At 29.5% G+C, this 14,597-nt stretch overlaps 1 protein-coding gene and 1 non-coding gene across 2 annotated transcripts in view; both read right to left on the reverse strand.

Moving 5' to 3' along the window:
* LOC113395166 (uncharacterized) overlaps positions 1–14,597 on the reverse strand; it is a 399,509-nt gene that overhangs the window by 368,693 nt on the left and 16,219 nt on the right. The gene's annotated exons all lie outside the window — the stretch shown is intronic.
* Positions 10,678–10,750, reverse strand: Trnaa-agc (transfer RNA alanine (anticodon AGC)). Its single transcript has one exon. It is a non-coding gene; the product is annotated as a tRNA-Ala (tRNA).

Here is a 14,597-nt window from a genome sequence, read left to right on the forward strand (position 1 = left end):
AAAAAGAATTAATTTTGCTGGCCGGTTAGAATATAAGAAATAAATAACTAACTTATAAAAAATGTATTTAAATAAAGTTTCATCAGTTTGGCGCCAAATGTAGATAAGTGACTTACAGTTACAGTTTACAATGAAATGAAATCAAAACAAAACCTGTTATAGGTTTCGAAATTCCTAAAATGTTTTTTTTTTAATAAACGCGAAGTTTATACATGTTACATCTTTCTTACCTTACAAAAAAGTTAATACTTTGAAACATCAAATAAGAAACAGCTGGGAAAAGCGGAATTTAAGATTAGTGTTATTTCTTCATAATATAAGAGACAGTCTCTATATCTCCATCCTCAATAGTGACCATCCTTCTATATAACTATATTACGTAAATATTTCACGGTAATTCAAAAATGGTTATCTTACATCACTTAGGTAACATTAGACCCAACTGAATTAGGGTTGAGAAACGCATGTTTTCCTAAATGTATTTTGAAAGATATTTTTTATGCAAGTAGTATGCACTTTAAAAGTAACCGATATATGCTCAGCAACAAGCCAGTAACAAAATCATTTTCCTAAAAGCTAAATGAGTTCCATTGGCACAATGAATTTCCATATATTGCTAGTTATTTGAACACGATCAGGATTACCAGTGAACAGTGACAATTATCATTTTAGGACAGTTAGTTGAATTATTATAAATTTATTGGTTGATTTTCTTAGAAGATATTGTTTTTTTTTTTAATATTTCAACACTCGCTTTATTTATATTTTAATAAATATTTTTTTTTACTTTATATAATACTGCATAATATTCTAAAAAAGACAATAGCAACCCTAGTATGACCATGTCTTACTCAAATGGAAACATGATTTAAAGAGTTTTAATCGCCTAATCAAACGAACAATAATGATTTTATCAATACATTCTTGCTTCGAGCTATGTTATCCATTTGCAAATGGTCGCAAGTAGGAGAGTGGCCCACTATAATTGTTGAGAAACGATTATAGATATTAACCTCACACGTTTAAAATAACGATAACGCATATGTTATAATATATGTGTTATCTTCAAACGTAGTGTTATATGAGTAGATTTTAAACAAATTCCCCCCTATTGGGTTAAGTCTCGTCTAAGGTTATTCTTTCACCCTGCTCCAATTTGGGTTGGTCGACAAACTTTTGGCATATTTTCATGTACTAAATGTAGTTTTCCTTCACGATGTTTTCCGTCATCATCAAGCACGAGATGAATTTTAAACAAGAAATAGGCACGTGTAAACTTCGTAAGCTGACTTAGCTTGCTCGGCTTGAACTCGCTGGTCCATCTCGATAGTAAAAGTAGTACAAATTAGATTCCGTCTCATAATTCGATTGACAGAAAAAAAATGTACACAAGCGTATCGATTACTATCTCCGATTGAACTCATCTCGATTAAAGCGAACGCGTGTGCATCGCTCCGCAATCAATTATAATTGTTTATTCGATGCTACATTGATTGTTTATTCATGCTAAGATTACATAGTTATCAATAAAAAAAAATGTGTATTATACACTACACGCTTTATTACGTATTGGTATAAAAAGCAGTTTCAACATATTTTATCTCAAGATCAACATTGAATCAAAATTACTACAAGTATATAAAGTAAATAAGTAAATGTTTAATTACAGATCTCTTCTGTTAGGAATAACTAATAATTGTAATTTAATAATTTATTCGATAGCGCTTCCTCGAGTCACCACACAGTTACCTTAATTTTTGCCAGTACAAAAAAATAAAATAATTGAAAGACATTTCAGTGGTGAAATATTAAAGTTCAAATAGTCATCGGCGAAGCTTTGTTGTCGCATTCTAATAAAAAACGTGGCTTTGTACATAGTTATTTATAAATATTAAACATTTGTTACACCACACTTTTGGTTGATGATTGATAGTGTAGGGTCACCTACATATATATACAAAACTTATCAAAGTGAACCAGTAAAACAAACTGGCTAGTGATTCAACTAAAAGGGAGTAAAAAGCTAAAGTGTATGTGTGTGTTTTATTTGTCTTGCTATCACTACTAATATCATTATATACTAACTATTATGACAGTCCTTTGGCCTTACTCATACTTAGCCTTCTGGCATACTGTTAAATGTAATAGATACTAGAGTCATACAGGTAATAAAACTTGTTAAAGACTTTGAAAGGTAGTCATAGACAATTTAACTATTTCTTAATGATTTGATCAAATAACTGCCACAAAAAAAAGATATATAATCGAATCTAATCAATATTATTAATTGAGAAAGTTTCTATTGATTTTTTATATGTATATTGTATATTAATGTTTAATTTGAAGCCTTATATATAATTATATGCTCTCTTTTGTTACAGTAAAATAAGAGCATGAGGCACAAATGAATACTATCTAAGACGTCGTATGTGAAGTTATCAGTGGCAAAGGAAATTACATAGATTGAAATATATATATTTTTCATACAAAATATGATTAACCTTAATACGCATGTTTACGGTACGTATAGGCAAGGCATGTGTCTAGTAAAGAAGGAGGAGTCTCTCTTTGAGTGGCAGACGATATGGCTAGGACATCTGGAAAGTTTAAATCTATATTATTACAATTGAAATGAATAATGACGTATCTCACTTATGAAATGTTGTAAACGACTTACTATATATCAAAATGTTGTAAAAATTTTGATACGTGTATCCTATATATTTTATGATTATGTCGGATATCACCATCTGACATAGCACGAGCGGTGAGTTTCAAGTTTTTTCTTACAGAATATATCTACTGGTGAGTAATATTCATTCATCTACATTCAGTGAAATTAATCTTCGTTTGATGAATATTTCTGCGAGTTCAACAAATAAAAGTTATTATTTTTACCAAACTTCACATGATTTGACACATTTCGTAATATGTCTTAATGCACATATATATGTATGACTAAATTATGCCATGTGCCTCTTGACATTTGACCCGAGTGGTCTTAGAGTGGACGTTGCTAAGTTTGTTGCGACAGGATCTTGCCAATGAAAACAAATATAAAATTTATCTTTGTTCATATACAACCTGTAAAACTAAGCTTCAAATGATTTAAATTCTAAATATGCGATATACAATAAAATAAGTATGACAACTAACGTATATAAGGGTCAGTATCGCATAGAATAGTTTTTACATTTAACTTTCAAATCCATCAATGAATTTCGCATTTGTTCCTATGGAATGCATTAGCATGTCATTGCATTAATTTTACTCAGAGCAATTGATTAATTAAATTTAAACTTTTTTTTTTTTTAAGAATGACCTCAACTAATCCTCAAGGTATGTAACTTGGTCGAACAGATTGCTGAGTTTAAAGTCTGCGTCGCGCTTCCGAGCTTTGACAAATGCATTCGGTTCAAATCGAATTATACTGTCTTTTGTAATAATTTAATCACACGAACTAAGAAACACTTATGTAAAGAATTCGTCAATAGATAATAATACATGTCTACTCCCTTTATCTTACTCGGCGTCGTCGTCATCATATTCGATTCTTCATAAAGATAAGTTAGTACACTGCGAATAACATTAATCAAAATGACCTGAATTTACTCTCAAGCACATATCGCGAAAGCAAATAAAGCCAATTTTTAATAGAACTCACTAAATAAAATAAAATAAAAATAAATAATTTCACGTTTTTTCAATCCATACGTTTAACAACATTCCGATACCTTTTTTTCGATTAATACCATATCTTGCATAGCCTTATTTAATAATTCGTACAACAACTATAAAATAATCTTATTGTATAATTAATTTTACGAGACCTATAATAAGTATTTTACTGCTTGCTATCCATATGAAAATACGTGATGTCTGCCTTTTATGAATAAATATTTAAGCTGGATGTGTATACACTATAGTAGTGAGTCAAGTCAAGTTTGGTCTGATGTTACCGGAAAGTAAGTGAACAGAGCGTTAATGCATTACTTTATAATAAAGAAACTCCTAAGCCGCATTCGATAGAAACATGCATAATTTTAAGATATCTTATTATAAATATTTAAGATATCATGCAGTTTAAATAATCGAAATCGGTGGTCACGTATTGAGAAATAAAATTAAATGAATAGCATTTATTGATTATGGTTGATGCAAAAAAATGTGCTAAGCATAGTGATAATATTTAACCACATACTTAATTAAAAATGGTAAAATATAATAGTTAAAAAATAAATCGAACTTAAAAATAAAAAAGGTGCTTTGAATACCAATAAAAAGGTAATTGTATTATTTATGTTGTTTTTATGTAATTAACTGTTTGTGTATATTATAAGAATACTTTTCACTTACAGTCCACCGAGGTAACAATAAACAAAAAGAATTCACGACTTGCTTATCGATCAAGGCGGCAATATATTTACCTGTAGCAATAAATTGATGTATTAAAAATCTCAGAGCCTTGGACGAATTGCATAACCATCGTAATCACATGGTACCATCACGACTAGCCGGTGGTGATTCACTAAGCTTTAGCGATAGGTTATTATTTGAGTGAAATTACTCAACAAAAGGTGTTAAATAATAGATACAATTGTGCATCTAATGGATCTGATGAGTGAAATCTCAAATTCAATTCTTAGCTGATACGAGAATATAATGGAATGAATATGACATTATGTTAAAAATATATAGAATTGAGTTAATTAAACTGAATATAGGCAAAAAAACATCAGCCATTGACAAGAAGCAAATTAAAAAAAAGGAATCAGTCACGCTATGAAAGATACGTTTGAATAATGAATTATTCTGTAATAATAATAATATGAATAGAACCGAAAAGAGAGAAACCAATAAATGGATACTGTTATTCTGCATGAAAATCAATTAATGCTAATTTCAAGCATTTGTATTTTGTTGTCATAAAATACTTGGCTGCCTTAGAAGGGCAGCTTGAAGTTTGTATATTGCTGAGGGTGAGATGTTAGCATAAAAACCAAAAGAAATAAAACAAGTAATAAAGAGACAAATTGCGTTCTCCGAGTAAAATAATCCGTTTAAATCTCATTGTTGTGTTTTTCACACGCATTGTATCACAAGTGTGCCCACTTATTTGCCAACAATGAGGAATTAAAATTCAAGGTCGCGACAAATTAGTTTAAAACAACTAATTTTTAAAAGGTGATTTTTTATAACCTATTCATACGTACATACATTGACAAATCTGTTAATTATATTCTTGGTTGTGTTTCTTTTAAAACAGCAAAGAAATATCTTTTTAAAAAAAAGGCTTTCCTTGTACATTCGACTGGATGAGAAAATTAACTGTCGGAGTATACTTTTATTAAAGGAGATTACTTTTATTATTATTTTAACATGGTTCCGGTTTCGTGAGTGTCTTAGAAGGGTCAAATAATATTCCAATCGCCTAAACGACCAGGAGGAAACCACAAACAAAAGCATTTCCAAGGAGGTGGCAGTTCAGTTTTCCCGTGCCTTTTTAAGCTCTATTCACACTGCACGGATACAAAAAAAAATAGATAAGTCCATTCATTTTGTAGCTATCATATGCGCTGGCGTAAACGCCCTAATCATTTTCACAATCATTACTAATATAGCAATTAAATAATACTCATATTAACACAGTTGTCAAGTATTTTATTTAGAATTTGATTCGATTGTAAACTATTGGAAAATCATGAATGTGATTCACGTTTTTCATTCATTCAGTCACGTATTTCTGACCTATGTATTCGTTCAGGCTTCTTACATTCTCAAGGTAACTAAAATTTTCTATGGGGGATTTTGAATTGAACTATCAATAAAATTGACCCACTTATTGTCTGACAATAGGCAGGTCCAACAAAAGGTTAGCTAACATCCGAAGCTAATAAGCGCTTCTGTCAGAGGTCGTATTGCTGGATAATGAAACAATTAAACGATTATTCAATAGATATACTGAATGCACCATTAATTTCAAACTCCAAAATTGTTTTACGAAGAGATCACTTTGGCTTTGATTTAAATGTAAAATTTCTTGACTACTCTATAAGAAACAAGCTTTGATTTTCCAGAATAAAAGTGACCTTACACATAGGTACTTCAATTATTAGTAAGACGATGCTTTGGATAGATGACAATTTATAATATATATTTTGAAATTTTTCAACAATAAAATATCATCTTCATTAAATCTATATCTAACGTGAACACACTAACTTACAGATGATATGCCTAATAAAACAGTAATACACAATGATTTCTATACTTGATACAAGATGGTGAAATATTTCATGTCGAATGGTCACTATAGCTCTGAGACTAGTTCTAAGACTACAAAGTATAGATTTCCTTATTAATGATTTCACCGTTACGTCCGACTTTTGTTATACTGACCAATCGTATTGAAACCAAAACTAAATTGCGTAACAGAATTCAATGTACACAATTAAGTATTTATTTCTGCATAGGAATTAACTTTGAAATTCGTTGATAAAACAAGAACTATAATTATAAATATATAAATAAGCATCAACAAAACTTATTGACCTTTTTAACATCTATTTGTCAAGCGAATTTCTATTTTTTTTTGTCTATACTATTGTCGAGCGTTACTGGTAACTTTGGAAATAAGAGTAGAAAAAAAGGTGCTTGAACTTATGACCCGCTATGGTAATGTACGCGTGAGAATTTCTACGTCTTCGGAATAATTAAAAATGGTATTTAATTATTATTATAATAAAATATTAATAATCGACTTTAGTATTAATAATAATATTGTTACCGCTAGTTTCTTTCAATTTTCATTCAACCACAGATATAAACATTCGTAATTTATTTTTTTAATAAAATAAACATTGTTAAATAAGATAGTTGAAGTACTATATCGAACAACTTGACAATTGCCGATTCAGCGAGCAACCTCATCATATAGTTTTCATATAACACTGTGCGCGCGCATTATATAAAAACGATCTCAAAATATTTTTTCATAACGCCCTAAAAGCAGTACATAACTTCAAAAAAAATCGTAACGTACAAAATTTTGCATAAAAATTTCGATTAGGATTTTATCTATCTCTCTTCATAGGCAATCGGATTCAGGTTTCATCACAATTCAACATTTAGATATTCTATTACAAGAAAATAATTTGATATTAATTATCTTAATTACACATAAATCACACTGATATACCATATCTTCATATATATTAATTACTCCACAAATTATATGGTGCAACATATTGTTCTAACGAGTGCCTACATTCTCGTGCTCATTGAATATGAAGGTTTAGTTTTTTTTTTTAATATTCACTTGCTACCTTTATACTACTTTGACCAACAAGCATAAATTGTTGAAAGTTATCAAGCATCAGTATTTATTTACATATTATTTAATGGTACATTATATAATGGTAAGCAGGTCCCTTAAGGTAAGGTTACGATAAACTATTTAAGGTATTTAAGTTTATTTAAATAAATACACTTTATCTCAGATAATATAGATTAGCATAGCCCAGTAATGGTTTAAAAATAGTTTATTTTTTTCTAAATGTAGTAAGTACCTACTTACTATAATTTTACTGTGATTGAAATTAAAAAAAAAAAAAAAACGTTATAGTTGCTTTCGCGTGATGTAAAAAAAATACAGTAGGTAAATAAAATACACTGAATCATTTAAAAATCTGATTTTTTTATAGAATAGGTAGGCGGACGGGCTATATATGGGTGGAGCACCTTATGTTAAGTGGTCACCATTGCCTATAGATATTGGCGCCGCATGAAATTTTAGCCATTTCTTACATAAGCAAACTAGAGAACTGAGATGTATGTAATTTGTAGCACTACTACTATGTAGTACCACTGGCTCACTCACCCTTCAAACCGGAACTCAACAATACTAAGTATTGCTGTAATTACCCAAGACTTGCTTACACAAATCCCTACCAACCAACCGAGTATTAATATTACCGCTAAATATTCTTTCAGATGCAACACAAGCACAATAAATAACAATTATCATAAACGCATTACCATTGAAATATAATAAATCTCATAAACATAAATTTGATTTCGGACAAGCGTACGTAACAATACGATTTCGATTTATCGTCAAGGTCAAAGGCTGGTTTTCCACCAAAGACTGAAAAAGATAGTGATAGTCTGCAAACCGCAATTATATAATAAGTGTATTTACTACTGTTTATAATAAAGATTCCACGAATAGCCATTACCAAGAGCATACAATTGCCTGCAAGATATGCATTTTGAGCGAAACAAGTTGTACAATAATATAATCAGAAAAATAAGCTTAGAGAACAATTGCAAAGAAGATTATTTTTTATTGGAATAATATTTATCTAAATCAAAAGGGATACCTTTACATCTTGTAAAGGTCAGGAAAAGCGTCCATACGTTGAATGTTATATCATTTTAGAAGCTAAAAGCGTGATTGGTTGTTACAACAAAATTAATATAAATATTTTACTGATCATAATTTACCATTGGCAGATTTTAAATAAGTACATACCTACTAATTTAAAAAATATTTAGATACATATTTATGAAAGTAATGTGCGTTTTCTTCGTATTCGGTATTTAAAAAATGTAATAAAATTTATCGTTTTGATTTATGTAATACCTACTGTAGTAACCAAATATTCGTGCTGTAAAGAAATATAATTTTACTCCTTTAATCATAAGATTATTATTGTTTCATTTTTATAATTATAATACTTAATTATTTATTACTTTTTCATTCAATATTCATTTCGTAAGTGCAAAATCACATTGTGTTGGTCTATCTTTTTTAATAATTAAAGACTTGTGAAATACAAAACTAGTACATAGGATTTACAAAAAAAATATACGGATTAACGCAAATTAGACCGATTAATTATTTAAGATAGATTGTTATCGATATTATGAACGGTCGGTAGGGTTTTGTTTGCTAAAACATTCATCGCAGTGTTTTTTTTCTCTTAAGCAAATTATGAATATTGCACCACGTCACGGCCATCTGATCCTGTGTAATTTACATCTCCGTGTTAAGATAATATCGTGATTTATAATCCCTGTTTCTTTATGGCTCATTTAGATGAGGCAGAGCATTCTTTCATGAGTCAAATCATCAATTGCTTAAAGTTATAAACGCTTCTCAGATATGTGAAGTTGTGGGTTCGATCCTAGATTATTGGGTTGATTTCGTCGTTTAGTCGTAATTATAATAAATTGTTTGATGAATATATTAACGATGCTCCAAAAGAAAATGTATTTATTATTATGTTGTGTAAAGCTAAATGCAATACGTGCTGAATCCATAACCAAAGTATGTCCATTTCTATCAGATTATTTTGCATTATAATCCGTTATATTTTTAATTGAGTATAGCGTTGGTATAAATTACAAAATATATTAAAAGAATACAAAAAAATCAAGACGAATTTCTGCATTCCTTAGAAATAGCCTCCTTTGTCATTTTAAGATCAATATTATCCGCCTCCGTCATATATATTATTGAAACCGGATCTAAAATAAAAAAGAAAAATAACAATTGTACAATTAAGCCGCCGTAAAGTGAGAAAACCTTGGAAATGCAATATTTATGACTTTATTTTTGGATAGTAAACCTTGAAACGCACGTACTAGTTTTACTTATAAATCATTTAGAAATCTATAAGACCATTTTTCCCTAGCTAATAAGTCTCTATCTAGAAAAAAAAAGACAATAGTAATATGAACCATTCCTTAAATTGTTGAGACATCTATAGTAATAAGATTTATAGAGCACGGTTTTTGGTTCTTTTTCTAAAGTAAACTCTTTGCACATACGACATTTTTACTCTAAGACAATGAATGACGTAGATAATTAATATCTCAAATCAAATTATTGTCTATTTCAAAGAAAATGAACAATGAACAAATGGAAATGTTTGTTCCCACGTGAGATCTGATAAAAAATACTCTTGGACAAACGATTTTTGAAATTTATATGAGTAATAATGACAAATTTTGTCATTAGCAATAAATATTTTTGTCATGAAAATATAATTTAACGTTTATTATTATTTAAACATGTTTATAATGTTGTATACAATAAAAATATACAATACAATTAAAATTAACCAAGTCTTCTTTATCATATGTGGCACTGGCAGAATATTTTGTTCAAATATATAAAATACACACTAGATGTAAAAAAATACAATTGACTTTTATAAAAGTTTTCATTGTTATGAACTACAAAACGTTCTAAAATTGGCCAATCTCAAATCATGTAAAACTGTGTTTTTCTTATAAATAAAAATAACTTAAAAATTATTAATAATTATGTTTAAGAGTTATTAAAGCGAATCTCGTTTTAACTATTAGGGATAACTTAATACAAAATAGACACTGAATTGTACATACTTAACATGAATTTATATGAGAGATTTTTTTTATTTTTTGTGCCCATCCCATATTGATCGAAGTTTGGTATCGATTTTAAAAAGGCAATGTATCAGAGCGTGTTGAAATGTGAAAACCAAAAGCGCTTGTACAGCACCGTAGCAGTAAGCAACATAACAAAATTAAATATTTAGAAACTCGGGATCAGCAGCTTTATTAGTTAGGTTCTATGCCAACGGAAGCTAAAACAGTTTTCGTATAAACAAAACAATAATAAAAAAAAATTGGAGGCGCCGGGTATCGATCCCGGTACCTCTCGCATGCTAAGCGAGCGCTCTACCATCTGAGCTACGCCCCCCCGTGAGTGACTTGGTGAAATTATCCTTCATATTTGAAAACGAATAAAAAAAAAATTACACAATTATATTTAGATTATCATTGCATAATATGTTATACTTAGATATATTCACTAGCGAAGGCGGGCCCATCCACCTTCAATTATTATTCATTATTATTGAGTGACACTCGTGCTTACAAAATGTACGTGAGATGATTGACATAAGAGTAAAGACAGTATAAAATTACAAGTAGATTGTATGATTACACTTTTTATCAAGTTTTACGTAGATTGATGTGTATATACCAAGTAGGTATTTAATTAATAGGTAACATTTGTTTTAAGTTATGTAAATGATGACTATTAGATACGTGTTCTTTTTTTCAAATATGAATTTTAATTAGACCATGTCACTGGCTAAGTTTGCCTCTCTTCAAACTTTGCCTATAGTTCTATTAAGATTAATAAATTAAAAAGTCAGTATATTTCAAAAACTTTGCCACAGGTATTTAAAAATAAGGCTTTATTTCGTGTATGTATTTTTTATACTTAAATTTGAAATAGTTTCTGTTTTACAGATTCTTTAGCCTATAGAACATTGTAATGTAATATATTATTAACGAATGAACTGAAATTGCGGAACGAACGAATTTGCTGTAAATTTCTATCATTATGATTTGAATCGCTCCATTCAAAGATGATTATGTTTTTTTTTTAATTGTAGTTCAACATACTTTTGTGCCCGTGTTTTTTTTTTTTTGAATAAATTTGAAAAAAGTCTAATGGGTATTTTTTTATGGGTAATTACCTCTAACTTATTTTTTATTTCATGTTCAAAGGTCTACAAAACAAAATGACAATCAAAAAATACATATGATTACATTTCTCATGATGTAGACACGACATTAGCGTCTAGTCCATGACAGCAGAAGAGACCAAGCATACAATTTATTTATATTTTTGTTTTTTCCAAATTTTCTGTTGATTTGAAACCACGAATATTAACTAATTGTAAACGGTTTTCTAGATGAGACTCGATCCATCTCAATAAAAAACCATGAATTCCTATATGTTCATTTTTTTTCAATAATATCCTGTGGTACACAACATCAAACGCTTACCTGAAATCTGTGTATATTGAATGAACCTCTTCTTTCTCATACAAGGCAACGACAATTACAGATACGTAACACACTAAATTTGATGCTGTAGATCTACCATCCACAAAGCCGTGCTGATTACAATTTATATACTTACGTGTATGGCCCCATATTTACCTATGCACAATGGTCTCTTTCTCTTTTACAAATAAGTTAGAGTTATTAATAAAAGTGATGTAGTCAAAGAGTACACTGTAGCTGATATTTTCCCAAAAATAATATAACAACAATAACAGACATAGAGAAGACATTGTCAATCAGTGTCATCTCTGTGTCTGTTGTATTGACAACGAAAAGAGCTGTCAGTAATAGTAAATGACCGCTAACCTGCCTGATATTAACCGACCATACTTCAGCTAGTCAATTGATTCCTCGCCGCCATAAAGGTGGTTGGCGTCCTTACGTGCTCGATTTAAGAATGAGCTACAGGCGATTGAAATTAAAATATTTGTTTGCAGTTTAAAGAAAAACAATATAAATAAACAAAAACTATACGTAAATTAATACATTAAATGTTAGATATTTTAGCATAGTTTCGTAACTAAAAGATAGTAGTAAATATTGCACTACTGGACTAAGGCCTTTACTCCTTTTGAGGAGGTTTCAAGCTCTTCCTCTATTTTTAATATCTAAACATTTAGAAGAAAAAGTTGTGGGCTTACTCCACCACGCTGCATCAATGCGAGTTGGTGGCAGATTCTCATCGACCACGTGCAGGTTTACTCATGATGTTTATTAAGCACATGGATACAGTCGTGCTTTCCACGAGCTTGAACTCAAAATCATCTGTTAAAATTTACGTCTTATTATTGGGCCATCACGGCTCATTTAAGTCTACTATCATAACCCCTATTTTGATTTTTCTATGTTAAATAACTCTTTATCTACTTACATCAGTAAAATAAATTACATTGGTACTCATCTTACTCACACTCTTGGACGGAGGAAGAAAACAAACGTCGTTTTTTTTTCAAAAACCTAACCGGCTTTGCCGGACCCCTGGAAGCCCTTAATGTAGTATTGATATTAATATTGATATATTATTGATATAGTATTGATATTAATGTAGTGTAGATGAAATGGTTTCGGTGTAGATGGCTTCATGCAGGAAACTTTAATTTATTATTGATTTCATTACGTCGATCTATTATTATTTTTTAAAAATAACTTTATCCTGTACACAAACGATCTCGTTACGATTTTATTATAATATCTATATATAGATTTACACAAAAGAACCTCGGATTGCAAATAGGTACTTTAAAATAATTCACATCAACCTTCCAATGATGATCATTAGATGTAAAATGATGAGTAATTTGTTTTCAAGTGCCTAATCTACTGAAAACGACATAATGAGGGTATCTTTCCAAATTAGAGAATATCATTCAAAATTCAACCATGGATATATAATTTTAAAGTTCAAAATTAGCCTATGACGTTGATACGAATTAAAATAAATAACGCAAGCAAAACTGGACAATAGTACATTCAATTTAAGAGGTAAATTGGTATGTATTTAGTTTTTTTATATTTGGAAATGATTAAGTCGTTAGGTAATTTGTTGTTTAGCTGGCTAGTAAAGCTGTGACTACATTATATGTTATTTATACTTTTACATATTGGATATGTATTGATTAAATATTGCTTTTAATTTTTATAACTGTTCTATATTTTTATCACATTATTATTTTAAAGTTTATCAGAGTAAGGGTATAACTAATACTTTATATCGTTACTTTATTGTATTACACGGCGCCAGTCAAGTTCCCAGTGGGTATGATTTGTGACATCTTCAATAATAATCATCGTCAATAATACAATATCTTAATAAACTATAAACATAAACTATCACTCGTATGAAAGTCCCTTCCGTAGTCTTTGAGGTCGCGTTTACAATAATTAATTATTTTCTAAAAAGAGTTATACCAGCTAAAGAGACCCCAACCACTAGCCAAAGAACCTCAGTTCGTAACAATAACTTAACAATGATCTTTTTTAATAAGGATTTTTGTAATCGATATTTGTAGCAGTTACTGCCTGTTATTCGCGTCCCTACCGTCCGACCGATGTAATATTGTACAAGCGTCTATTATTTTCAGTGTTTCTATTTAAATTTTACGTTGAAGCAATAATATATAATAGAAAAAGTCTTAAAATATATAATAACACTTGAATCTTTAGGAACTTTTGTATTATATGTATTTTTTTAAATATTTTTACAATTTTTAAAATCATTAAATTAAGAAAATAATAACGTTGTCATTGCAAAGTTATATCGATCAGAAAAATTTACATCTGTCAAAAAGATCTTGTACTTGTATAAATTATGACTTTTAGTCGAAAACATAATACGTAAAATTCGTATAATCGAGATATTTCAATATTAAATCCAGCAAATTCAATGACATAACAGTTCAACGGGCGGCCATGCTTGACATTTACGGGTGCGTTCAGAAAGCTATGTAAAGAATGATTATCGTTAGTTTTCACCACATAAATAGAAATACATATGTTTGATAATCACATTGTCTAAAAAAAATTATGGAAAATAAATGATAGAACGTATTTGTTTAGTTTAACTCATTTCATCCGAGCAAAGCCGGGTTTTCATCTAGCTATTTATATTTAAATACTTTATATTTATATAAATAAAAAGTCTTGTGGCATAACCATTGCAAATCGATATTTCAATAATAATAGAGGCA

Source organism: Vanessa tameamea, chromosome 11 (assembly GCF_037043105.1).
Source record: "Vanessa tameamea isolate UH-Manoa-2023 chromosome 11, ilVanTame1 primary haplotype, whole genome shotgun sequence".
In the NCBI taxonomy this organism is placed as follows: Eukaryota; Metazoa; Arthropoda; class Insecta; order Lepidoptera; family Nymphalidae; genus Vanessa; species Vanessa tameamea.